At 48.7% G+C, this 27,913-nt stretch overlaps 2 protein-coding genes across 12 annotated transcripts in view; one reads left to right on the top strand and one right to left on the bottom strand.

Moving 5' to 3' along the window:
• Positions 1–27,913, bottom strand: part of CRYZL1 (crystallin zeta like 1) — a 127,462-nt gene that overhangs the window by 75,203 nt on the left and 24,346 nt on the right. The window contains exon 1 of one of the 3 annotated variants that reach the window (XM_063956502.1): positions 8,212–8,314. The exons of 1 other annotated variant lie outside the window; for it this stretch is intronic. The gene's annotated coding sequence lies outside the window, so the exon portion shown is untranslated. Of the gene's footprint in view, positions 1–8,054; positions 8,175–8,211; positions 8,315–27,913 lie in introns of those variants that run through there. One more of the 3 variants, XM_063956507.1, reaches the window with a different exon arrangement.
• ITSN1 (intersectin 1) overlaps positions 8,407–27,913 on the top strand; it is a 351,280-nt gene continuing 331,773 nt past the window's right edge. For 4 of the 9 annotated variants that reach the window (XM_063956494.1, XM_063956493.1, XM_063956496.1 and 1 more), the window contains exon 1: positions 8,409–8,565. The gene's annotated coding sequence lies outside the window, so the exon portion shown is untranslated. Of the gene's footprint in view, positions 8,566–27,913 lie in introns of all 9 variants that reach the window. The other 5 variants (XM_063956491.1, XM_063956499.1, XM_063956492.1 and 2 more) reach the window with 3 other exon arrangements.

Raw genomic sequence — 27,913 nt, forward strand, 5'->3', positions numbered from 1 at the left:
TCCAAGTTGTCGTGGTCACGCCTTCGGGCAGTTATTATCCATGTTACTTACATGTCCAGGGGTCTGATACAACCTCCCAGGTTCCGATACATCTCAGCCCCTACAACTGAGGCTGCCTCCCGTCAGCTCAGGCCCTCAGTTGTGACAGTAAGCACTGACCTAATGAATCCAGCCGGAGACCAGGATCAAGCGGCCAGGCCGATGCAAGAACTGGCAGCCCGACTAGAACATCAGGAGGCTGCACAGGGCCACATCATCCGCTGTCTCCAGGATCTCTCTACTCGGCTGGATGGGATTCAGACAACTCTCCGTGGATCAGGCGCGTCTGGTGCGTCAACCACAGTGACTCCAGCTATAACCCCACCCACCTTACCCATTTCTGCTCCACGTCTTCATCTTCCAACGCCAGCAAAATTTGACGGATCTCCAAGATTCTGCAGGGGATTTCTCAACCAGTGTGAGATTCAGTTTGAGCTACAACCTGGCAATTTTCCCAGTGACCGTACAAAAATTGCCTACATTATTTCTCTTCTCAGTGGCTCAGCCCTTGATTGGGCATCACCGTTATGGGAGAGGTCCGACACCCTGCTATCTTCCTACACTGCCTTCGTGTCAACATTCAGGCGCATCTTCGACGAGCCAGGCCGGGTAACCTCAGCTTCATCCGAGATTCTCCGTTTACGCCAGGGGTCACGTACTGTAGGACAATATCTGATACAGTTCCAGATCCTGGCATCCGAACTGGCATGGAACGACGAGGCCCTGTATGCTGCATTCTGGCATGGCTTATCTGAGCGTATTAAAGATGAGTTAGCTACCAGAGACTTACCTTCTAAGTTAGATGAGCTAATCTCACTCTGCACGAAAGTTGATTTACGTTTCAGAGAGAGAGCAACTGAGCGTGGAAGATCATCTGCTCCAAAATCTTCTGCTCCTCCTCCTCGTCAACTGTCACCATCTAAAGATGAGCCCATGCAACTTGGCCGTTCCCGTTTAACTCCTGCTGAGCGCCGAAGACGTCTCTCCGAGTTTCTCTGTCTCTATTGTGCAGCTCCGTCTCACACCATTAATGCCTGTCCCAAACGTCCGGGAAACTCCAAATCCTAGCTCGCCAAGGAGAGGGCCGGCTAGGAGTAATGATCTCCTCTCCATCTCCTCAAGATTGTAATCTCCCAGTCTCGCTTCAAGTTGCTCAACGTTATCGGAACGTCATTGCCCTCCTTGATTCCGGAGCAGCTGGGAACTTTATTACCGAAGCCTATGTTAAACGGTGGTCCCTACCCACCGAGAGACTTCCTTCGTCCATTTCTTTAACTGCCGTGGATGGCAGCAAAATTTTTGATGCAGTTATTTCTTTAAGGACTCTACCAGTTCGTCTGAGAGTGGGAGTTCTTCATTCCGAACTTATTTCTTTTTTAGTGATTCCAAGAGCCACACATCCTGTGGTCCTGGGCCTTCCATGGCTCCGTCTTCACAATCCTACAATTGATTGGACGACTACGCAAATCCTGGCATGGGGTTCCTCCTGTGCTGAGACATGTTTGTTTAAAGTATTGCCTGTCTGTTCTTCCTCCCCCAGGTCGTCTGATGTTCCACCTCCTCCATATCAAGATTTCACGGATGTGTTCAGTAAAGCTTCTGCTGATATCCTTCCTCCTCATAGAGAATGGGACTGTCCGATTGATCTCGTTCCAGGGAAGGTTCCACCTCGAGGCCGAACTTATCCGTTGTCTCTGCCTGAGACGCATTCTATGGAGGAATATATTAAAGAGAACCTAGCAAAGGGGTTCATTCGACCTTCTTCTTCTCCAGCCGGCGCAGGCTTCTTTTTTGTAAAAAAGAAAGATGGTGGTCTGCGGCCGTGCATCGACTACAGAGGTTTGAACGACATTACCATCAAGAACCGTTATCCTTTACCCCTGATTACTGAGCTCTTTGACAGAGTTAGCGGAGCTACCATCTTTACAAAGCTGGACTTGCGAGGTGCATACAATCTCATCCGGATCCGTGAGGGTGACGAGTGGAAGACCGCCTTTAACACCCGTGACGGACATTATGAGTACCTCGTCATGCCCTTCGGATTGAGCAATGCTCCAGCTGTCTTCCAGCATTTTGTCAATGAGATCTTCAGAGACATTCTATACCGTCATGTCGTGGTCTATCTAGACGATATCCTCATTTTTGCCAACGATTTAGAGGAACATCGTTTTTGGGTTAAAGAGGTTCTGTCCCGTCTCTGTGTCAATCATCTCTATTGCAAATTAGAAAAATGCGTCTTTGAAGTCAAGTCCATTCCGTTTCTAGGGTACATTGTGTCCGGTTCCGGACTAGAGATGGATCCTGAGAAACTACAAGCAATCCAAAATTGTCCGGTACCCTTAACCCTCAAAGGGGTCCAGAGGTTCTTAGGGTTCGCCAACTATTACCGAAAGTTTATACGAGACTTTTCCACCATTGTGGCGCCTATTACTGCTTTCACTAAGAAGGGTGCTAACCCGTCCAAGTGGTCTGAAGAAGCCATGCAAGCATTTCATCTTTTAAAACAAAGGTTCATCTCTGCGCCTGTTCTGAAACAGCCTGACATCGACTCTCCTTTCATCTTAGAGGTGGATGCCTCCTCCGTTGGAGTAGGAGCGGTGTTATCTCAGAGGGCTAAAGATGGCCATTTACACCCTTGCAGTTTCTTCTCCCGGAAGTTCTCCCCAGCTGAGCGCAACTATGCCATTGGCGACCAGGAGTTGCTAGCCATCAAGCTCGCTCTAGAAGAGTGGAGGTATCTGTTGGAGGGAGCTTCTCATTCAATCACCATACTTACAGACCACAAGAACCTTTTATACCTGAAGGGCGCACAATGTCTCAACCCTCGTCAGGCCAGATGGGCACTTTTCTTTTCCAGGTTCGACTTTAAACTCCAGTTCTGTCCGGGCTCTCAGAATCGCAAGGCCGATGCCCTTTCCCGCTCATGGGAGCAAGAAAATGAGTCAGAGTCTTCAGACAAGCATCCTATTATAAATCCGTTGGCATTCTCCACGGTAGGGATGGACTCTACGCCCCCATCAGGGAAAAGTTTTGTGAAGCCGATGCTAAGGAAGAAGCTCATGCATTGGGCCCATGCTTCCCGTTTTGCCGGACATACAGGTATCCAAAAAACCCTGGAATTTATCTCTAGGTCCTATTGGTGGCCAACTCTGAAAAAGGACGTCTTGGAGTTTATTGCATCTTGCCCAAAGTGTGCCCAACATAAAGTATCCCGCCAGTCGCCTGCGGGGCAACTGGTTCCACTATCCGTTCCCCGTCGACCATGGACCCACTTGTCGATGGATTTCATTACAGACTTACCCATGTGCAACAAGTTCAATACCATCTGGGTGGTAGTTGACCGGTTCACCAAGATGGCACACTTCATTCCTCTCACCGGTCTTCCGTCAGCTTCCAAGTTGGCTCAAGTATTCATACAAGAGATCTTCCGACTCCACGGTCTTCCTGAAGAAATTATCTCAGATCGAGGAGTTCAATTCACAGCCAAATTCTGGCGAAGTTTATGTCAAGTCCTCCAAGTCAAGCTAAAGTTTTCCACGGCTTACCATCCTCAGACCAATGGTCAAACCGAGAGGGTGAATCAGGACTTGGAGGCCTTCCTCCGCATCTATGTGTCCTCCTCTCAAGATGACTGGGTTCAATTACTTCCCTGGGCCGAGTTCTGTCATAACAACCAGTATCATTCTTCATCTGCTTCAACACCATTCTTCACTAACTTTGGATTCCACCCTAAAGTCCCTGAGTTCCAACCGCTTCCAGCAACTTCTGTTCCCGCAGTGGATATCACCTTGCATCAGTTTGCCAATATCTGGAAGAGCGTACGATCAGCTCTGCTCAAGGCATCGTTCAGGTACAAGAAGTTTGCGGATAAGAAGCGTCGAGCAGTTCCTGCTCTCAAGGTGGGTGATCGGGTATGGTTATCCACGAAGAATTTGAGGTTAAGAGTTCCCAGTATGAAGTTTGCACCTCGCTATATCGGTCCTTTCAAGATTGAACAAGTCATCAATCCTGTTGCTTACAGACTCCAGTTGCCTCCCTTCTTAAAAATACCCAGGACATTCCATGTTTCCCTGTTGAAACCGCTGATCTTGAATCGGTTTCATTCCTCACTTCCTCCAACTCCGAAAGTCCAAACTCAACGAGGCGTTGAGTATGAAGTGGCCAAGATCCTGGACTCACGTCACCGTTACGGTCAACTACAATATCTTATTGACTGGAAGGGTTATGGTCCTGAGGAACGTTCATGGACCAATGCTTCTGATGTCCATGCTCCTGCCTTGGTCCGGAGATTCCATTCCAAGTTTCCTCAAAAGCCAAAGAAGTGTCCTGGGGCCACTCCTAAAGGGGGGGGGGGTGCTGTCACGATCCGGGTATCTGGACGCCATTTCTTACCCATCGGATGCCTCCTAAGGCTGGCTCAGCGCTCCAGGACCGGATCCCATCTGTTATCCTAATGTTCACATTCCTGCATCCTCTCCTGTCTCTCTGAGACGCTGTCACAGTAACGCCTTATTACATCTGGCATGGCGTCTCCCGCGGCCTCCGCCGCCGTCCCTGAGCTTCTGCATGCAGAGTGTCAGAGTGGCGATTACGTCAGCCGCGGCCTCCGCTGTGTCCGCGTGGTTGGATGTGCACTTGTCAGCCTGGCGTCTCCTGTCTCCAGTGGCCGGCGCCGCCATTACTGTTTTCATTACCACATGGATTACAAACCAAACTTCCCTCCAAGTGTCTGCATGGGCGCAGCCATCTTGGATTCTGTCAGCTGATCATTTCCTCCAATCTGTTGTCAGTATTGTTAATCTGCATAATTGCCAAGCCAATCCCTTCCTTGCTGCAGGTATAAATACACTGTGCCTGAGCAAGGAAGGCGTCAGTGCTTTGGTTGTCAAACCTAGTTCCTGTTTGTCTCTCTCCTGTGATTGTCTTCCAGGTTCCAGCTCCTGTCTCAAGACTTCCACCATAGAGACCCGCACCAGCATTCCACCTGCGGTGTAGCCTGACTCTCCAATCCATTGTGGATTCATCTGTTTCCAGCTACAACATTACCTGCTTCCAGCTCAGCTTCCAGCAGAGTACAGCTTCCCTTAAAGGGCCAGTGTCCTTTCTACACTTTACCACTCTCCACCGGTATTATTATTTCTCCGCTCTCAAGTTCTACATTTCAGTTCATATTTCATCGCTCCCAAGTTCATTTATTATTTAACTGGTTCCAGCCAGTATCCACTCCGTGCTAACAACAGTCTGGTTCCAGCCAGTATCCACAGCAGCTGTTTTACCTTCAGCAACCCAGCTTTTCCTGGAACACCAGCTGGCACAATCCTGGGTTATCTCCATTGCTACAGTCGGGCCTGGTAAGGACTTTCCATCTAGAAGATCATAAGAACTATCTCACACTACCAGTGCCCTGTGGCTCCTGCCATCCTGTAGTACCCAGGAACTGTATTTATTCTTTGCTGACTTTTACGTTTTCTTTTACTGCTGCTGTATTGCGGAGTTGTCATAATAAACATCATTGACTTTTATCCAAGTTGTCGTGGTCACGCCTTCGGGCAGTTATTATCCATGTTACTTACATGTCCAGGGGTCTGATACAACCTCCCAGGTTCCGATACATCTCAGCCCCTACAACTGAGGCTGCCTCCCGTCAGCTCAGGCCCTCAGTTGTGACAAACCCACCCAAATCTAACTCTCTCTGCACATGTTACATCTGCCTCCCCTGCAGTGCACATGGTTTTGCCCAATTGCTAACTAAATTCCTGCTGCGATCAACTTGGAATTACCCCCTATATGTATAGGGAAAATACACCATTGGTAACTTTTGTTGGCCCTTTCATTTTAAAAACACTGGGCACCACAACTACATAGAGAATACATGACATGACCGTCTCCTCCAGGGGTCTCTCAGGACTTAGAGTACCACTGGTTTACAAGAAAACATACTGGGGAATACTGGGTACTACACACTATGTGACTGGTGCCGCCGATCCGATAAACACTCTAATCTGATGGAGCGATTATATGGCTGGTGCTTCGTGTGCAGTTTCACTCTATGCATTTTACACAGTTGTGGACACAAAACTAAAAAAGTTGTGAATCCCTAGCAAACGGCGCAAAGAAGAGCAGCCCGTAGGCCGGTTCACCACAACAGAACCTCACCAAAAAGTTCAGATAGCACAAGTTTAAATACAAATGTGTGGGACACCAGAATAACAGGCGCTTTACAGTATATATATATATAAAGGTATACTTAGTAACACGTCCCTGGAATGTGCAGGAAAGATGGAGCTTCAAATTGTCATGTGGACGGGCGTATTTCCCTTTTCTGAAGCAATTCTTTCTCCTCAGATCGATGTTAACATGGAAAAAATGGTATATATATATATATATATATATATATATGTATATATATGTGTAATAATGTTTAAATAATGAATAAGTCTCTCTCAATGTCAGAGATATTAAACACAGAAAAGGCAATATTCATCCATCGATGAGGCATACCCCAACTCACTTTCCAAAACGAAAGAAGAAAGCCTATCAAGGTATCTTTTTCTATCCACCTCTGTGTTTAGAAATCACAGATTTAGGTGATAAACCCTCTTTGCCAAGGAAATAAGCATACCTCACTCACACAAAAAGTGGGTGTTTGAAACACATAAAGGTATCTTTCATACTCATGGATGTCTTGATAAAGGCCTATGACAGGCCGAAACATGTTGACCAGCTGTGAGTGTGGACCTTCTACTATACCATTTAGGTATGAACTGTCATTGCTTTTATCTAAATTCTTTTATTTAAGTCTTGGACTTAAAACATTTTCTGTATGTTTTTGGATGCAATATCCACGCTGCTATAACATCTAATGGACTGTGCATACCTTTTTATTGTGCTCACCCCTTATGTACGGGGCGTTTTTTAATAAAATACAAACCTTTTTCATGTGGACATATCGTGAACCATATTCTTTTTTGATTTTGGGATCTATCCACACATGAGGAAAATTAGTGCCAATCATTAACACGTTTGATCATCGAAAGAAACCCAGATGTGCTTGAATATAATCTTTATTTCCGTGAGTAGGGTACGCCTTACATTCAACTTACAGAGTATGAAAGATACCTTTATGTGTTTCAACCACCCCCTTTTTGTGTGAGTGAGGTACGCTTATTTCCTTGGCAAAGAGGGTTTATCACCTAAATCTGTGATTTCTAAACACAGAGGTGGATAGAAAAAGATACCTTGATACGCTTTCTTCTTTCGTTTGGAAAGTGAGTTGGGGTACGCCTCATCGATGGATGAATATTGCCTTTTCTGTGTTTAATATCTCTGACATTGAGAGAGACTTATTCATTATTTAAACATTATTACACATATATATATATATACCATTTTTTCCATTTTAACATCGATCTGAGGAGAAAGAATTGCTTCAGAAAAGGGAAATACGCCCGTCCACACGACAATTTGAAGCTCCATCTTACCTGCACATTCCAGGGACGTGTTACTAAGTATACCTTTATATATATATACTGTAAAGCGCCTGTTATTCTGGTGCCCCACACATTTGTATTTAAATTTTACACAGTTGTACTTAGAGGGTAAACAGCCAAATTGTATAAATATATGACTGAAAAGCACAGAAAGAAGCTTAAGTCAGCTCTGCGCTCAGGATGCTGTATATGTAGCGTGAAGTACAAGTGGTGTGTGTGTGTGTATATATATATAAATATATAATATTTAGCGCTTTTGAACATTTCAGCTACAGTAATAATGGATCCCAAACGTCCCTACACTGAACCCGGGCTATTTGGGGTCACTACTGCTTTAAGGAAGGGGCCTAGAAACAGAATCGCAACTGGAAGGTCATGACGTCACGAGGGAACCCAATCGCTAGCCGAGGCTTGCGTCATCACGACGTACAAGAAAAGCGTACCCTGTGGCCGCCATCTTGGATTCGGGCAACTGTAGGAAATTGCATTACACATCAGGCACACACCCATTAAAACATGAATTACCCGCACGATGCTCGGCTGGCAACTCCGCGATACGACGATTTGGCCGCTCAGTCGGTGTAATGATTGACCGCCAGTCCCTGAGATTACATACCGGGGACAAGAGCCTGGTGACGGCAGTCAGAATGTATAGCTAACCCGTCCCTCATCATTCACATACCGTGTATTCCCAATTCCGTGCTCAACGGAGAGACGAGATAAGCGCCGGCGCCCTGACTGCAAATGGCCGCCGGCTGCCGCTGTCGCAGTCACGTGCTCCGGGGCACCCGGATGCGGACGTCACATGGCCTTGCCGCAGATGTGGTAGAATGAGCCGTCCCATAGGCAGGGAAGAGGGAGGGGCGTGGCCTCTGGCGTGCTGTGTGACACGGTTTGGGGGGCTGCTGCTGCTGCTGTCCGTATCATCGTAGTGAGGAGGTTGGGGGGCGCTGCGCACACCACGTCCCGCCGCGGCCCACAGCCATGTTCTCCTGAGCCAGTCCCGGGCCAGACTCACTCTGCGGGGAGCTATGAGGTGAGGGCTTGGGGGTGACCCGGAGGGCGTCACTCATTCAGCTGTATATAGAGGGGGAGGAGCGTGTATGGCAGCATCAGTTATAGCATCTGTATGCATTGGTGTGAGGAGATAGGGAATGTCCTTACCATGGTGTGGAGGGGTCACCACTTTGGGTGCCTCTGGTGATGGCAAGGAGGTCTCTTTGTAGGGTGCCTCTAGAGGTGATGGAGAGGTCTCACTGTAGGGGGCTTGTTGAGATAAGGAGGTCACGCTGTATGTTGTCTCTAAAGATGATGTGGAGGTCTCCCTGTAGGGTGCCTCTAGAGGTGATGGAGAGGTCTCACTGTAGGGGGCCTGTTGAGATAAGGAGGTCACGCTGTATGTTGTCTCTAAAGATGATGTGGAGGTCTCCCTGTAGGGTGCCTCTAGAGGTGATGGAGAGGTCTCACTGTAGGGGGCCTGTTGAGATAAGGAGGTCACGCTGTATGTTGTCTCTAAAGATGATGTGGAGGTCTCCCTGTAGGGTGACTCTGGAGATAAGGAGGTCTCCCGTTATGGAGTCTCTAGAGGTGATGGAGAGGTCTCCCGGTAGGGTGCCTCTGAAAATAAGGCAATATCCCTATGTGGTGCTTCTAGAGATGATGGAGAGGTCTCCCTGTTGAGTTGATGGAGAAGTCTCCCTGTAGGATGCTTATGGAGATGATGGGGAAGTCTTCTTGTAGGGTGCTGTTAGAGATAATGGAGGGGTCTCCCCGAAGGGAGCTTTTAGGGATGGTGGAGGGGTCTCCCTGAAGGGTGCCTCTGCAGATGGTGGAGGGGTCTCCCTGAAGGGTGCCTCTGCAGATAGTGGAGGGGTCTCCCTGACGGGTGCCTCTGCGGATGGTGGAGGGGTCTCCCTGACGGGTGCCTCTGCGGATGGTGGAGGGGTCTCCCTGACGGGTGCCTCTGCGGATGGTGGAGGGGTCTCCCTGACGGGTGCCTCTGCGGATGGTGGAGGGGTCTCCCTGACGGGTGCCTCTGGGGATGGTGGAGGGGTCTTCCCCTGAAGGGTGCCTCTAGAGATGGTGGAAAGGTCTTTCTTACAGGGTGCGTTTAGAGATGATGGAGCGGTCTCCTTTTGGGCTGTGTTCTCCCCAGATTCCTTATAACCTCAAATAAATTAGCTGGTGGAGGCGGGGGGCATGCATGTAGAGATGATGGAGGGGTCTAACTATAGGTTGCTTCTAGAGGTGATAGAGGGGTCACTCTCTAAACTGCTTCAAGAGATGATGGTGAGGTCTCCCTACAGTATTGCTGTTGAGATGATGGACTGGTCTTCCTACAGGGTGCATAAAGAGATGATTGAGAGGTCTTTAGAGATGATGAAGTGGGCTTCCTATAGGGGTGCATGTAGAGGTGATAGAGGGGATCACCTTGTAGGGTGCATCCATAGACTATGAAGAGGACATCCTGTAGGGTACAACCTGAGATGATCATTGGTCCACCTGTAGGATTACAGTATTTTTTTTTCCTTTGGGGGAGGGGGGGATCCTTCTAAAGGTGTCCTTTAGACGATGGATGGTTTCTTATTATAGCTGCATCTTGATCTTTTAAAACAATGAGATATGTCTTACATATGCAAATGGTTACCAAACATTAGCAACCAGATGTTTGGGATGTGGTCGTTATCAGGAGCACATTTGCACCCAGAGATCTAGGTTCTGTGTGTGTATGGTGGTGGAGGGGAGAGGGGGGGTGGTCAAGGGGAGAATTGGAGCTTAATAGTACCAATTGGCTGGCAGGGTATGCTGGGACTTGTGGTTATACAGCTTCGACAGAGCTTTAGTTTTCTATTATTCACTATTTGGCAAAGCATACAGGTTATGTGTGATGTGTTCTAGATAAATGATTAATACTTTGTATATATGTGTTTGTCCGGCGCGGTGAGGCTTTAATCCCATGCTGACCTGGCTACTGAAATTGTGTGTAAACGAGGACACAGATGTGATTGAACTGTGAAATTAATGGAAGGCATTTTTACTATTCATCTAATCAATAATGTAATACGTCTGAGACAATAGCACATTTGGTCATACCAAAGCTGAATTGTTTACTAATGTATATCGTCACCACATCATGTACTTATTTATGCTGTACATAGCTTGCAGCAGCGGTGTCAAGGGAGGTATTCTGGTGGATTAGTGGTAAAGGAAAATGCATTAGTGTTAAAATGTAACTTTGTGTCCGTGTTGTGTAATCATTAGTAAATGCTGCCTGGAAGAAATATCTTTCCATTGATGTTTAAATAAGGGTCAGGGGGAACTTGGCAAGCTGTGAATGTAAGAAGCTTACCCCGGTGGGCAGTGGGGAGAGAATGCACATGGAAATTACAGGGTAATTGGGCAGAAGAGAACCCGTTCTCCGCCAGAGAGTCGGAGGAGGGAGACTAAAAATATATTACCATGATAGAAGTTGCTTTTGTGTATTGGGATCGTAGTCATTCTCTACTATTGCTTGTTTTGGGGACGGCAACTAATTAGCGAAATGCATCGGAATGTATAGGAGACTTAATTATGTTGTATACTATTGCTAATTAAGAAACCTAAGTCTGGCCAAATGCATACAGATTTGTTGTCTGAGTGCTTAGGAGATTTCACTTATTGTTGCATATATGTGGTGAATGACGTAATAGAATGCCTTTAGGGTGCTGAAATCCTACGCAAAGCCTGTTGGTTTGGTGGCAATTTCACGGCTGCTCATTGTCCCTCAATGACCGTATTATAAAAAATTGTTTGCTTTATTATAATAATTAATAATAATAATAATCTGATATACCGCTCTTTCGCCAAAAGGACTCAATAATAACTGAATATAATAAAAGGGATTGAAGTGTAACACTTAACGAAATGTATTATTTGTGTAGTGATCGTATCATAACAATCTGATATTTAAATAATCTGATATTTCAAAACAGACATGGCATAATATGAGTGCATGCTGTAGGGCAATTCTTTTTTTTTGGAGGGGGGGGTTGAGGGGGCTTAGAGGAGTAAAGCTGCATACACACTTGGCGTTTTTGCCCAGCCTGTATGCACAGCGATCATCGCTGGGCTGAAAATCGTGCAGTGCATACACACTTAGCTATTTTCTCCCCCTGCCCAGCGATGTCAGCGGGGGTGAACAGCTTTCCATAGCAGGATACTGGTAATACCAGCAGAAGAACGGCGGTCGCCGGCGATGAAGCGGGAGCACCGGGGCATACACACTGGGCGGTTTTGAGCTGAAAGCAGCTCAAAACACCAAAAGTGAACTGCTTTCAGCTCAGAATCGCCCAGTGTGTATGGGCCTTAAGAGTTTGGTTTTGGGCTTAACCCCTTGACCTAGGAGTTCAGTTATTGGCAATGTGTCACTGCTCACATGCTCGGAATTGCAGGAGCCCAATATCCCACCTAAGAAGATGCTTTGCTTGTGTTACTGGTGTCCAGATGACATTACAGATGTGTTACTGTTTTCCAACGCTCTAATTACTAAATATGCAACTAAAATAAAAGAAATGTACATAAATCTTGTGCGGAGATACTCCACCCTTCAATTTTATGCCTGTACATCGCACACAGATCTCCCAGTCTTTAATTTGATGGTTGTGTATTGTCCTGTCCCAGATCTGCTGCACATTTCCTGCTGAGATCTCACTCAACTTTCAGACGGGATGCGGTCATGTGAACGGCACTCAGGATCCCGGCGGTCACCATACCGACACCGGATTCCAGAGTGCTCAAAATGCCGGCACTCAGAATGCCTACCCACATGTTCTGTTCCCACTTGTGGGTGTCTACGGTGAGCCCGTTGCATGGTGAGCGCGGAAGGGGCTTTGCTGAGCTCCCCAAACCCCCCCCTGCCGGCATTCTGCTGACATGATCCCGGGGTCGGTATGTTGACTGCCGGGATCCCGGCAGCCGGCAAAACGTGCCCGACCCTTTCAGAGCATACATCATGCAGAGGTCCCCTCTCTCCATACCGGTTGATCATATATTGCGCAGGTTATGTAATCATTGTACGGAAATCCTATCTAGCTAGAAAAAAAAACCCTGTTTGGTTGGCTTCAAGTTAAGGGATCAGTCCAATCAGTAGGCGAGTTGGCGCCACACACAGGTGAATAGTATGGCTTGTGACTCTCTTAAAATTTTGTAGGATCCTGGGGTGCCTTCAGGTCAGTTGACTCTCTCAATTTAGAAACGCATATATGACCCAAAGTGGGGCTGTTATCTTGTAGTGCAGAGTTCTCGTGGAATTTGTGTGTTCTTTCTTCTAGTCTAGATTGACCCTTTATTTACACGCACCTGTGATGGGCTAGTAAATTGATTCTGTGCTACTTCCATTCGGGATCCGGATTGAAAGTCGACAGTAACTAGGTCGACAATGTCCAGGTCGACCACTATTGGTCGACAGTAACTAGGTCGACAGGGTCTTTAGGTCGACATCTTCTAGGTCGACAGGTCAAAAGGTCGACATGAGTTTTTCATAATTTTTTTCTTTTTTCGCTGACGTCCTAGTGGATGCTGGGGACTCCGTAAGGACCATGGGGAATAGACGGCTCCGCAGGAGACTGGGCACATCTAAAGAAAGCTTTAGGACTATCTGGTGTGCACTGGCTCCTCCCCCTATGACCCTCCTCCAAGCCTCAGTTAGATTTCTGTGCCCGGCTGAACTGGATGCACACTAGGGGCTCTCCTGAGCTCCTAGGAAGAAAGTGTTTGTTAGGTTTTTTATTTTCAGTGAGACCTGCTGGCAACAGGCTCACTGCATCGAGGGACTAAGGGGAGAAGAAGCGAACCTACCTAAGTGGTGGTAGCTTGGGCTTCTTAGGCTACTGGACACCATTAGCTCCAGAGGGATCGAACACAGGACCCGACCTCGTCGTCCGTTCCCGGAGCCGCGCCGCCGTCCCCCTTACAGAGCCAGAAGCAAGAAGGTGGTCCGGAAAATCGTCGGCTGAAGACTTCGGTCTTCTCCAAGGTAGCGCACAGCACTGCAGCTGTGCGCCATTGCTCCTCATGCACACCACACACTTCGGTCACTGATGGGTGCAGGGCGCTGGGGGGGGGTGCCCTGAGCAGCAATACTGACACTTGGCTGGCAAACTGGCACCATATATAGCCCCAGAGGCTATATAGGTGCTTTTTAACCCCTGCCAGAATCCATAAAAATGCGGGAGAAAGTCCGCGAAAAAGGGGCGGAGCTATCTCCTTCAGCACACTGGCGCCATTTTTCCCTCACAGCTCCGTTGGAGGGAAGCTCCCTGGCTCTCCCCTGCAGTCAATACACTACAGAAAGGGTTAAAAAGAGAGGGGGGGCACAATTTAGGCGCAGTATACAATATATATAGGCAGCTATAGGGGAAAACACTCTTATATGTGATATCCCTGTGATATATAGCGCCCTGGTGTGTGCTGGCATACTCTCCCTCTGTCTCCCCAAAGGGCTTTGTGGGGTCCTGTCCTCTGTCAGAGCATTCCATGTGTGTGTGCTGTGTGTCGGTACGGCTGTGTCGACATGTATGAGGAGGATAATGATGTGGAGGCGGAGCGAATGCCTGTAAATGTGATGTCACCCCCTGCGGGATCGACACCGGTGTGGTTGGACTTATGGAAGGATTACGTGAAAGTGTCAACTCCTTACACAAAAGGTCGACGACACAGAACAGCCGGCTACTCAGCTTGTGCCTGTTCCAGCGTCTCAAATGTCATGGGGGGCTCTAAAAACGCCCGCTACCTCAGTTGGCAGAAACATGTCGACACGGATACCGACTCCAGTGTCGACGACGATGAGACTAGTGTACCCTCCAAATAGGTCCACCCGTTACATGATTGAGGCAATGAAAAATGTATTACACATTTATGATAATACCCCAGGTACCACATAAAAGGGTATTATGTTTGGTGAGAGAAAACTACCAGTAGTTTTTCCTGCATCTGAGAAATTAAATGAGGTGTGTGAGGAAGCGTGGTCTTCCCCCGGTAAGAAATTGATAATTTCTAAACGGTAATTGGCAGCGTACCCTTTCCCGCCAGAGGATAGGTCACGTTGGGAAACACCCCATAGGGTAGATACAGCGCTTACACGCTTATCAGAAAAGGTGGCACTACCGTCTCCGGATACGGCCGCCCTGAAGGAACCTGCTGATAAAAAGCAGGGGGTTACCCTAAAAGATATAGTCACACACTCGGGCATTATATTGCGACCAGCCATTGCTTCGGCATGGATGTGCAGTGCTCCCGCTGCGTGGTCAGATTCCCTGTCGGAAAATTACTACGGATAGGGACAATATTTTGCTGACAATAGAGCATATAAAAGACGTGGTCTTATACATGCGTGATGCACAGAGGGATATTTGCCGGCTGGCATAAAAAATAAGCGCTAGGTCCATTGCCGCCAGACGGGGGTTATGGACTCGGCAATGGTCAGGCGATGCCGACTCGAATCGGCACATGGAAGTTTTGCCCTATAAGGGGGTAAAACTGTTTGGGAATGGTCTTTCAGACCTCGTTTCCACAGCTACTGCTGGGAAATCGACTTTTTTGCCACAGGCTACCCCACAACAAAAGAAAGCACCGTATCATCAAGTACAGTCCTTTCGGCCCCAGAAAAGCAAGAGGGCTAGAGGCTCATCCTTTCTGCCGAGAGGCAAAGGTAGAGGAAAAAGCTGCAGCATACAGCTAGTTCCCAAGAGCAGAAGTCCTCCCTGCGTCCGGTAAGTCCACAGCATAACGCTGGGGCTGCTCAGGCGGACCCGGGTACAGTGGGGGCCCGTCTCAGAAATTTCAGAGCCCAGTGTGCTCTCTCACATGGATCCCTGGGTCCTTCAAGTAGTATCTCAGGGGTACAGGCTGGAGTTCGAGACGTTCTTACCCCCGCCGTTTCCTAAAATCTGCCTTACCGGCACCTCCCTCTGCCAGGGAGGCGGTGTTGGTGGCTATTCAACACTATAATCACAACAAGTGATTGTCAAGGTGCCCCTCCTTCAGCAAGGAAGGGGTTACTATTCCACAATGGTTGTGGTACCGAAACAGAACGGTTCGGTGAGACCCATCTTAAAATTAAAATACTTGAACTTTTATATCAGAAGATTCAAGTTCGAGATGGAATCGCTCAGGGCGATTATTACGAGCCTGGCCGAGGGGGATTACAGGGTCTCCCTGGACATCAAGGATGCGTACCTGCATGTCCCCATTTACCCTCCTCACCAGGAGTACCTCAGATGTGTGGTACAGGACTGTCACTATCAGTTCCAGATGCTGCCGTTGGAGTTGTCTACGGCACCGAAGGTCTTTACCAAGGTAATGGCCGAAATGATGATACTCCTTCGCAAGAAGGAAGTTTTTATTATCCCGTACTTGGACGATCTCCTGATAAAGGCGAGGTCAAAAGAACAGTTGGTAGTGGGGGTAGCACTCTCTCGGGAAGTGCTACAACAGCACGACTGGATTCTCAATATTCCAAAGTCACAGCTGGTCCCGACGACACGTCTTCTGTTCCTGGGAATGATTCTGGACACAGACCAGAAAAGAGTGTTTCTTCCAGTGGAAGCACACGAGTCCTGAAAAAAAATGGTAGCTTCGTACGAAGCATAATTCCATTCGGAAGGTTCCACGCAAGGACGTTCCTGTGGGACAAATGGTCCGGGTCCCATCTACAGATACAACAGCGGATAACCCTGTCGGCAAGAAACAGGGTGTCGCTGCTGTGGTGGCTGCAGAGGGCTCATCTACTAGAGGGCCGCAGATTCGGAATACAGGACTGGGTCCTGGTGACCACGGAGTCCAGCCTTCGGGGCTGGAGTGCAGTCACACAGGGAAGAAATTTCCAAGGAGATTTCGCTTCACATAATTATTCTGGAGCTAAGGGCCATTTACAATGCCCTAAGCCAAGCAAGGCCCCTGCTTCAGAACCAGCCGGTACTGATCCAATCAGACAACATCACGGCGGTCGCCCATGTAAACAGACAGGGCGGCACAAGAAGCAGGATGGCGATGGCAGAAGCCACAAGGATTCTCCGATGGGCGACCTACACCCGGGAGAATGGGGACTTCTTCCAGAAGTTTTCCAAATGCGGGTAAACCGTTGGGAATGACCACGGGTGGACATGATGGCGTCCCGCCTCAACAAAAAGTTGAAAAGATATTGCGCCAGGTCAAGGGACCCTCAGGCGATCGCTGTGGACGCTCTAGTGACACCGTGGGTGTACCAGTCGGTTTATGTGTTTCCTCCTCTACCTCTCATACCCAGGGTACTGAGAATAATAAGAATGCGAGGAGTGAAAACCATACTCGTGGTTCCGGATTGGCCAAGAAGAGCTTGGTACCCGGAACTTCAAGAGATGCGGGCAGAGGACCTTTGGCCTCTGCCGCTCAGACAAGACCTGCTGCAGCAGGGACCCTGTCTGTTCCAAGACTTACCGCGGCTGCGTTTGACGGCATGGCGGTTGAACACCGGATCCTAAAGGAAAAGGGTATTCCGGAGGAAGTCATCCCTACCCTGATCAAAGCCAGGAAGGATGTCACCGCAAGACATTATTACCGCATTTGGCGGAAATATGTTGCTTGGTGTGAGGCCATGAAGGCCCCGAAGGAGGAATTTCAACTGGGTCGATTCCAACACTTCCTGCAAGCAGGGGTGACGTTGGGCCTCAAATTGGGGTCCATCAAGGTCCAGATTTCGGCTCTGTCGATTTTCTTCCAGAAAGAACTGGCTTCACTGCCTGAAGTTCAGACTTTTGTCAAAGGAGTTCTGCATATTCAGCCTCCTTTTGTGCCCCCAGTGGCACCTTGGGATCTCAATGTGGTTTTGGCATTCCTGAAATCACATTGGTTCGAACCACTTAAGACTGTGGAATTAAAATATCTCACGTGGAAAGTGGTCATAAGATGGATAGGGCAGAATTGAGGACTCGTCCTCAGTTTCTCCCGAAGGTGGTCTCAGCTTTTCACTTGAACCAACCTATTGTGGTGCCTGCGGCTACTAGGGACTTGGAGGATTCCAAGTTGCTGGACGTAGTCAGGGCCCTGAAAATTTATGTTTCCAGGACGGCTGGAGTCAGAAAAACTGACTCGCTGTTTATCTTGTATGCACCCAACAAGCTGGGTGCTCCTGCTTCTAAGCAGTCTATTGCGCGCTGGATTTGTAGCACTATTCAGCTGGCGCATTCTGCGGTAGGATTACCGCAGCCTAAATCAATTAAAGCCCATTCCACAAGGAAGGTGGGCTCATCTTGGGCGGCTGCCCGAGGGGTCTCGGCTTTACTACTTTGCCGAGCAGCTACTTGGTCAGGGGCAAACACGTTTGCTAAATTCTACAAATTTGATTCCCTGGCTGAGGAGGACCTGGAGTTCTCTCATTCGGTGCTGCAGAGTCATCCGCACTCTCCCGCCCGTTTGGGAGCTTTGGTATAATCCCCATGGTCCTTACAGAGTCCCCAGCATCCACTAGGACGTCAGAGAAAATAAGATTTTACTCACCGGTAAATCTATTTCTCGTAGTCCGTAGTGGATGCTGGGCGCCCATCCCAAGTGCGGATTGTCTGCAATACTTGTACATAGTTATTGTTACAAAAATCGGGTTTTGTTGTGAGCCATCTCTTCAGAGGCTCCAATTGTTATCATACTGTTAACCGGGGTTCCTATCACGTGTTATATAGTGTGATTGGTGTGGCTGGTATGAGTCTTACCCGGGATTCAAAATCCTTCCTTATTGTGTCAGCTCTTCCGGGCACAGTTCCTAACTGAGGCTTGGAGGAGGGTCATAGGGGGAGGAGCCAGTGCACACCAGATAGTCCTAAATCTTTCTTTAGATGTGCCCAGTCTCCTGCGGAGCCGTCTATTCCCCATGGTCCTTACGGAGTCCCCAGCATCCACTACGGACTACGAGAAATAGATTTACCGGTGAGTAAAATCTTATTTTTTGAACCTTTTCATACTTAACGATCCACGTGGACTACGATTGGAACAGTAATCTGTGCAGAGCGAAGCGGTAGCGGAGCGAAGGCACCATGCCCGGAGCATGGCGAGCGAAGCGGTGCACTAATTGGGGTTCCCGGTCACTCTATGAAGAAAACGACACCAAAATAACATTAAAAACTCATGTCGACCTAAAGACCCTGTCGACCAATAGTGGTCGACCTAGTTACTGTCGACTTTCAATACCACACCCTTCCATTCTGTGTAGGCCAGGCATGTCCAAACTGCGGCCCTCCAGCTGTTGAGAAACTACACATACCAGCATGCTCTGACACAGCTCTAGCATTCTCTGACAGCAAAACTGTGTCAGGGCATGCTGGGATATGAAGTTTCACAACAACTGGAGGGCCGCAGTTTGGACATGCCTGGTGTAGGCTAATTATTAGCAAAGTTTCTATGACTTGTTAACAAATAGTATATATAGGGCGATATTCAATTGTTTTGCACCCCCGATCTCCTATCGAAATTGATGGCAGATCGTGGGACGCAATTCAGTTGTTTGTGTTTTTTTTGTTGTTGCCCTGATCGTGCCCATAAAGGTCGGCTTTAGCCACGTTTAGCAGCTGTACTTGACCAAAGTGCTGGGCGAGATCACGAAAAGTACCAGTTGGGCACCCAAATGGGTCACTTTTCACACATTTCAGCTAATCACCCCCGGGGGATGCGAGCTGAAATGCATACGCCATCACGCCCGAATGGAGTTACAATGAAATTGCTCTGTTTGGTGCCATCTAGTGGCTGCCGGTGGACAAACAATTGAAATTCGCCCATAGTGTTCACGCTAGGCTGTTATAGCAGGGAGCCGTGCCCTGCCTGATTTTTAAAGGACAAAAAATCACCATGCCCATTTGGCGGCGCCCTGCTAGATTAGCCTGCCCGCTGCGCACAGCATCTATTCACATAAAAGGTAGAGCTTATGGGAAGCCCAGCACCTCCCCATCAGTGACGCCAACTGCTGTGACGTGTCCCCATTAGTGACGTTGAGGGGGCCGGACCGCCCTCTAGGCGCCACCATGTTTGTGGTAACTGTTGTATTGTGTGAAATTGAAGTGTTTATTCTGATGGGTTAATCAATTGTTTTTGCACCATCTAAAGTAATGGCCGATAAGTGGGGTTCTATTTAATTGTTTCATTTAACGCACTGATCACACCCTGCAGTTGTGGGTTTAGCTGCATAAAATTGCTTATCCCGTCTAAAGTGCTTGGTAAAAGTGCATTTTGGGCACCCATACGGGTCACTTTGCACTTTTCTGCTCGCCATCACAGGGGGCTGCGAACACAAATGCCAGCACCCGTCAGCTTTCGCACCCGAACGGCGCAACAATTGAATTGCTCTGCTGCGTGCCCGGAACTGACAGCTGCCGTCGCAAACATTTGAACGATTAAATATTAGTTTAATTTCACCGCAGTGGGATATGCAAATGTAGAATCTGTAGGCAATCCATAGTATGTAAATGGCTTAGCCTGATGTGCTCTCTGTTTTCTTCCTCTTTTATTACTGCTGACTATTTTCCTTTTCACAAGAACACTGGGCAGTTCCTTGTTTCGGAATGATCGAATTGAAAGCGGTTTGGAAATGTCCCTTTTGTGATTGCTGTTACAGCAGCTTCTGCCATGAGTGTAGCCTCCGAGCGATGTCTTGCTGCTCCATCTACTGTGAGAATGGTGATGATGGTAGCGCCACCTGGGTCTGTGATGGTCTAGAATACTTTACACTCAGCGTGAACCAGCCCTCGCATCGTACACCTCCTGCTGGTGCACTAGGTCGAGGACTGAATTCCCTGCACACAGCACGCTGAGAACTCGATGTTTAGTGTGACCGTTTGTAACTTGCCGTGGACTCGAGTTGCCAGGCTGCTGATTTATCTATGAGCAGAGACCTGTACTGCAGAGCTCGTAACCGGGGAGCAGACGAGACCATACAGTGCTAATGGTTCTCATGCAGAATGGAGCTATTGTTTAACCTGTGAAATGTAAAATGACATAATTCTAGCTTCTGGCAATTCCTTTCTGACACGTGAGACAGCGCTGGCTGCATGGGCTTGCAGAACGCTGTCTCCTTGGCATGCCCTTCCTTTTCCCGTTGTGACTCCCCTTATACATCCCCTCTGCTGCTAAAATTGTACTTTGTGACTCGCAGTCGCCCAGTAATGAGCGACATCCTATACAATGCGTCTATGTGAGTTCTTACGACATGGCAATAAATGAATTTGGATGAGTACGTTACTGAGCAGTTAGTAAGCACAAATGACGCAACCACTCATGTTGTTTGTAATTGGCAGGGTGTCATTGCGTACATCTCCAGCTAGAATAATGGTAATAAGAAGCGGAAGTCTGCACATCTGTGTATAGAGACATGCTGCATTTGTAGCTGGAGCAGTTGTTAATGAATCAGATTGGGCTACTTTTCATTATGTTGGGTTAACAATTGAAAAGTAAGTTAAGGATTTGAGCCTCGTTTTATTTAGATGCGTGTTTGACATTACTACATGTTTATCAGATTCCCAGGAACTAGACCGTGCTTATTCCACTATCTTATCAGCCAGCTTCCTGCTACGTCCTTTTCCTTCCCCTCCTCACATCATGTCACTGTCCCTGTCACATCAATTCAGTCCTCACTAATAAATAACCCATCTCCTGATATACTCTGACTGCTGGGGTACCCAGCCCCTACCCCTCTATAACTCTGCGTGTATCTTCCTGCTGCCTCCATTCCCCTCCTCACATCGTGTCACTGCCCCTGTCACATCAATTCAGTTCTCACTAATACATCACCCATCTCCTAATATCCTCTGACTGCTGGGGTACCCATCCCCTACCCCTATATAACTCTGCCTGTATCTTCCTGCTGCCTCCATTCCCCTCCTCACATCGTGTCACTGCCCCTGTCACATCAATTCAGTTCTCACTAATACATCACCCATCTCCTAATATCCTCTGACTGCTGGGGTACCCAGCCCCTACCCCTATATAACTCTGCCTGTATCTTCCTGCTGCCTCCATTCCCCTCCTCACATCATGTCACTGTCCCTGTCACATCAATTCAGTTCTCACTAATACATCACTCATCTCCTAATATCCACTGACTGCTGGGGTACCCAGCCCCTACCCCTATATAACTCTGCCTGTATCTTCCTGCTGCCTCCATTCCCCTCCTCACATCGTGTCACTGCCCCTGTCACATCAATTCAGTCCTCACTAATACATAACCTATCTCCTGATATCCTCTGACTGCTGGGGTACCCAGCCACTACCCCTATTTCTCTAACGTCCTAGTGGATGCTGGGAACTCCAAAAGGACCATGGGGGATAGCGGGCTCCGAAGGAGGCTGGGCACTAGAAAGATTTAGGACTACCTGGTGTGCACTGGCTACTCCCACTATGACCCTCCTCCAAGCCTCAGTTAGATTTTGTGCCCGGCCGAGGTTGGATGCACACTAGGGGCTCTCCTGAGCTCTTAGAAGAAAGATAGTCTTAGGTTTATTATTTTCAGTGAGACCTGCTGGCAACAGGCTCACTGCAGCGAGGGACTAAGGGGAGAAGAAGCGAACTCGCCTGCTTGCAGCCGGATTGGGCTTCTTAGGCTACTGGACACCATTAGCTCCAGAGGGATCGACCGCAGGCCCAGCCTTGATGTTCGGTCCCGGAGCCGCGCCGCCGTCCCCCTTACAGAGCCAGAAGCAAGAAGATGGTCCGGAAAATCGGCGGCATGAAGACATCAGTCTTCACCAAGGTAGCGCACAGCACTGCAGCTGTGCGCCATTGCTCCTCTCACACTTCACACTCCGGTCACTGAGGGTGCAGGGCGCTGGGGGGGGGCGCCCTGAGGCAGCAATAAAAACACCTTGGCTGGCAAAAATACCTCAATATATAGCCCCAGGGGCTATATATGAGGTAAATACCCCTGCCAGATTCCATAAAAAAGCGGGAGAATAGGCCGCAGAAAAGGGGCGGAGCTATCTCCCTCAGCACACTGGGCGCCATTTTCCCTCACAGTTCCGCTGGAAGGAAGCTCCCTGGCTCTCCCCTGCAGACTACTCTACAGAAAAGGGTAAAAAAGAGAGAGGGGGGGCATTTAATTTGGCGCAGTATATAGTTATATTAAAAAGCAGCTATAAGGGACATAACTCAGTTAGTCCCTGCCTTATATAGCGCTCTGGTGTGTGCTGGCATACTCTCACTCTGTCCCCCCAAAGGGCTTTTGTGGGTCCTGTCCTCTATATAGAGCATTCCCTGTGTGTGTGGAGTGTGTCGGTACGGCTGTGTCGACATGTTTGATGAGGATAATGAGGTGGAGGCGGAGCAGATGCCTTTAGAAGGGATGTCACCCCCTGGGGGGGGCAGACACCTGAGTGGATGTGCTTATGGAAAGAAATGAGTGCACATATAGACTCATTACATAAGAAATTTGACGACATGCCAACTGCGGGACAGCCGAGTTCTCAGCTCGTGCCTGTCCAGGTGTCTCAAAAGTCATCAGGGGCTCTGAAACGCCCGCTATCTCAGATGGCACAAGTAGATGTCGACACGGATACTGACACCAGTGTCGACGAGGAGGAGTCAAATTTAATGCCCATTAAGGCCATTCACTGCATGATTGAGGCAATGAAAGAGGTGTTAAATATCTCTGATTTACATCCAGGTACCACAAAAAAGGGTATTATGTTTGGGGAGAAAAAACTACCTGTAGTTTTTCCCCCGTCAGATGAATTAAATGAAGCGTGGGCTTCCCCTGATAAGAAATTGGTAATTCCTAAGAAGGTACTAATGGCGTTCCCTTTCCCGCCAGAGGATAGGTTACGTTGGGAAACACCTCCTAGGGTGGATAAAGCGCTCACACGTTTGTCTAAAAAGGTGGCACTACCGTCTCAGGATACGGCCGCCCTTAAGGAACCTGCTGATAGAAAGCAGGAGGCGATCCTGAAGTCTGTATATACACACTCAGGCATTATACTTAGACCAGCTATTGCGTCAGCATGGATGTGCAGTGCTGCCGCTGGTGGTCGGATAAACTGTCAGAAAATATTGACACACTAGACAGAGACACGATTCTGCTAACAATTGACCATATCAAAGACTCAGTCTTATATATGAGAGATGCACAGAGGGAAGTCTGCCGGCTGGCATCTAAAATAAGTGCATTGTCCATCTCTGCTAGGAGATGCTTATGGACTCGCCAGTGGACTGGAGATGCAGATTCCAAAAGGCACATGGAAGTTTTGCCTTATAAGGTGGAGGAATTATTTGGGGATGGTCTCTCCGACCTAGTTTCCACAGCAACGTCTGGGAAGTCAGCATTTTTACCCCATGTTCCCTCACAGCCTAAGAAGGCGCCATTTTATCAGGTTCAGTCTTTTCGGACCCAGAAAAACAAGCGGGGAAAAGGAGGGTCTTTTCTCTCTAGAGGCAGAGGTAGGGGAAAAAGGCTGCAACAAACAGCAGGTTCCCAGGAGCAAAAGTCCTCCCCCGCTTCCTCTTCCAAGTCCGCCGCATGACGGTGGGGCTCCACAGGCGGAGCCAGGTACGGTGGGGGCCCGCCTCATGAATTTCAGCGATCAGTGGGCTCGCTCACAGGTGGATCCCTGGATCCTTCAAATAGTATCTCAGGGGTACAAGCTGGAATTCGAGGCGGCTCCACCCCACCGGTTCCTAAAATCTGCCTTGCCGATTGCTCCCTCAGGCAGGGAGGTGGTGCTAGCTGCGATTCACAAGCTGTATTCCCAGCAGGTGATAATCAAGGTACCCCTACTTCAACAAGGCCGGGGTTACTATTCCACACTATTTGTGGTGCCGAAACCGGACGGTTCGGGGAGACGCATTTTAAATTTGAAATCCTTGAACACATACATAAAAAAATTCAAGTTCAAGATGGAATCGCTCAGGGCGGTTATTTCAAGCCTGGAGGAGGGGGATTACATGGTATCCCTGGACATCAAGGATGCTTACCTGCATGTTCCCATTTACCATCCTCACCAGGAGTACCTCAGATTTGTGGTACAGGATTGCCATTACCAATTCCAGACGCTGCCGTTTGGACTCTCCACGGCACCGAGGGTATTTACCAAGGTTATGGCGGAAATGATGATACTCCTTCGAAAAAAGGGAGTTTTAATTATCCCATACTTGGACGATCTAATAAAGGCACGATCCAAGGAACAGTTGTTAGTGGGAGTGGCACTATCTCAGGAAGTGCTGCGCCAGCACGGCTGGATTCTGAATATCCCAAAGTCACAGCTGGTCCCGACGACACGTCTAATGTTCCTGGGAATGATTCTGGACACAGTCCAGAAAAAAGTGTTTCTCCCGGAGGAGAAAGCCAGGGAGTTGTCTTCTCTAGTCAGAGACCTCCTAAAACCAAAACAGGTATCGGTGCATCACTGCACGCGGGTCCTGGGAAAGATGGTAGCTTCTTACGAAGCAATTCCATTCGGCAGATTCCATGCCAGGATTTTTCAGTGGGACCTGTTGGACAAGTGGTCCGGATCGCATCTTCTGATGCATCGCTTGATAACCCTGTCCCCAAGAACCAGGGTGTCTCTTCTGTGGTGGCTGCAGAGTGCTCATCTTTTGGAGGGCCGCAGATTCGGCATACAGGACTGGGTCCTGGTGACCACGGATGCCAGCCTACGAGGCTGGGGGGCAGTCACAAAGGGAAGAAACTTCCAAGGACTATGGTCGAGTCAGGAGACTTCCCTTCACATAAATATTCTGGAACTAAGGGCCATTTACAATGCCCTAAGTCAAGCAAAATCCCTGCTCCTACACCAGCCGGTGCTGATCCAGTCAGAAAACATCACGGCAGTCGCCCATGTGAATCGACAGGGCGGCACAAGAAGCAGGATGGCAATGGCAGAAGCCACAAGGATTCTCCGATGGGCGGAAAATCATGTACTAGCACTGTCAGCAGTGTTCATCCCGGGAGTGGACAACTGGGAAGCAGACTTTCTTAGCAGGCACGACCTCCACCCGGGAGAGTGGGGACTTCATCCAGAAGTCTTCCAAATGATTGTAAATCAGTGGGGTCGTCCACAGGTGGACATGATGGCGTCCCGCCTAAACAAAAAACTAGAAATAAAATCACATTGGTTTGAGCCACTAAAAACCGTGGATCTGAAATATCTCACGTGGAAAGTGGTCATGTTATTGGCTTTGGCTTCAGCCAGGCGTGTGTCAGAATTGGCGGCTTTATCATGTAAAAGCCCTTATCTGATTTTCCATATGGATAGGGCAGAATTGAGGACTCGTCCCCAATTTCTCCCAAAGGTGGTGTCAGCGTTTCACCTGAACCAGCCTATTGTGGTGCCTGCGGCTACTAGGGACTTGGAGGACTCCAAGTTGCTAGACGTTGTCAGGGCCCTGAAAATATGTTTCCAGGACGGCTGGAGTCAGAAAATCTGACTCGCTGTTTATCCTGTATGCACCCAACAAGCTGGGTGCTCCTGCTTCTAAGCAGACTATTGCTCGCTGGATTTGTAGTACAATTCAGCTTGCTCATTCTGTGGCAGGCCTGCCACAGCCAAAATCTGTAAATGCCCATTCCACTAGGAAGGTGGGCTCATCTTGGGCGGCTGCCCGAGGGGTCTCGGCTTTACAACTTTGCCGAGCAGCTACTTGGTCAGGGGCAAACACGTTTGCAAAATTCTACAAATTTGATACCCTGGCTGAGGAGGACCTGGAGTTCTCTCATTCGGTGCTGCAGAGTCATCCGCACTCTCCCGCCCGTTTGGGAGCTTTGGTATAATCCCCATGGTCCTTACGGAGTTCCCAGCATCCACTAGGACGTTAGAGAAAATAAGAATTTACTCACCGGTAATTCTATTTCTCGTAGTCCGTAGTGGATGCTGGGCGCCCATCCCAAGTGCGGTTTATCTGCAATACTTGTACATAGTTATTGTTAACTAAATCGGGTTATTGTTGAGCCATCTGTTGAGAGGCTCAGTTGTTTCATACTGTTAACTGGGATTCATATCACAAGTTGTACGGTGTGATTGGTGTGGCTGGTATGAGTCTTACCCGGGATTCAAATTCCTTCCTTATTGTGTACGCTCGTCCGGGCACAGTGTCCTAACTGAGGCTTGGAGGAGGGTCATAGTGGGAGGAGCCAGTGCACACCAGGTAGTCCTAAATCTTTCTAGAGTGCCCAGCCTCCTTCGGAGCCCGCTATCCCCCATGGTCCTTTCGGAGTTTCCAGCATCCACTACGGACTACGAGAAATAGAATTACCGGTGAGTAAATTCTTATTATAACTCTGCCTGTATCTTCCTGCTGCCTCCATTCCCCTCCTCACATCATGTCACTGCCCCTGTCACACCCAGCCCTGTTCTCACTGACACATCACTCATCTCCTGATATACTCTGTGCTGCTGGGAGATCCTTTTTCTTCCTCTTCCACTAAATAACTCACTGTCAGTGACTTACTGCTGCCTCCATTCCCCTCCTCACATCATGTCACTGCCCTGTCACATCAATTCAGTCCTCACTAATACATCACCCATCTCCTAATATCCTCTGCTGGGGTACCCAGCCCCTTCCCCCATATAACTCTGCCTATATCTTCCTGGTGCCTCCATTCGCCTCCTCACATCATGTCACTGCCCCTGTCACATCAGTTCAGTTCTCACTAATACATCACCCATCTCCTAATATCCTCTGCTGGGGTACCCTGCCCCCTATATAACTCTGCCTGTATCTTCCTGCTGCCTCCATTTCCCTCCTCACATCATGTCACTGTCCCTGTCATATCAATTCAGTCCTCACTAATACATCACTCATCTCCTAACATCCTCTGACTGCTGGGGTACCCAGCCCCTACATAACTCTGCCTGTATCTTCCTGCTGCCTCCATTCCCCTCCTCACATCGTGTCACTGCCCCTGTCACATGCAGCCCTATCCTCACTGACACATCACCCATCTCCTAATATCCTCTGGATGCTGGGGTACCCAGCCCCTACCCCCATATAACTCTGCCTGTATCTTCCTGCTGCCTCCATTCCCCTCCTCACATCATGTCACTGTCCCTGTCACATCAATTCAGTCCTCACTAATACATCACCCATTTCCTAATATCCTCTGCTGGGATACCCAGCCCCTTCCCCCATATAACTCTGCCTGTATCTTCCTGCTGCCTCCATTCCCCTCCTCACATCATGTCACTGCCCCTGTCACATCAATTCAGTTCTCACTAATACATCACTCATCTCCTAATATCCTCTGACTGCTGGGGTACCCAGCCACTACCCCTATATAACTCTGCCTGTATCTTCCTGCTGCCTCCATTCCCCTCCTCACATCGTGTCACTGCCCCAGTCACACCCAGCCCTGTCCTCACTGACACATCACTTATCTCCTGATATCCTCTGGCTGCTGGGGTACC

Source organism: Pseudophryne corroboree, chromosome 2, assembly GCF_028390025.1.
Source record: "Pseudophryne corroboree isolate aPseCor3 chromosome 2, aPseCor3.hap2, whole genome shotgun sequence".
NCBI classification, from domain to species: domain Eukaryota; kingdom Metazoa; phylum Chordata; class Amphibia; order Anura; family Myobatrachidae; genus Pseudophryne; species Pseudophryne corroboree.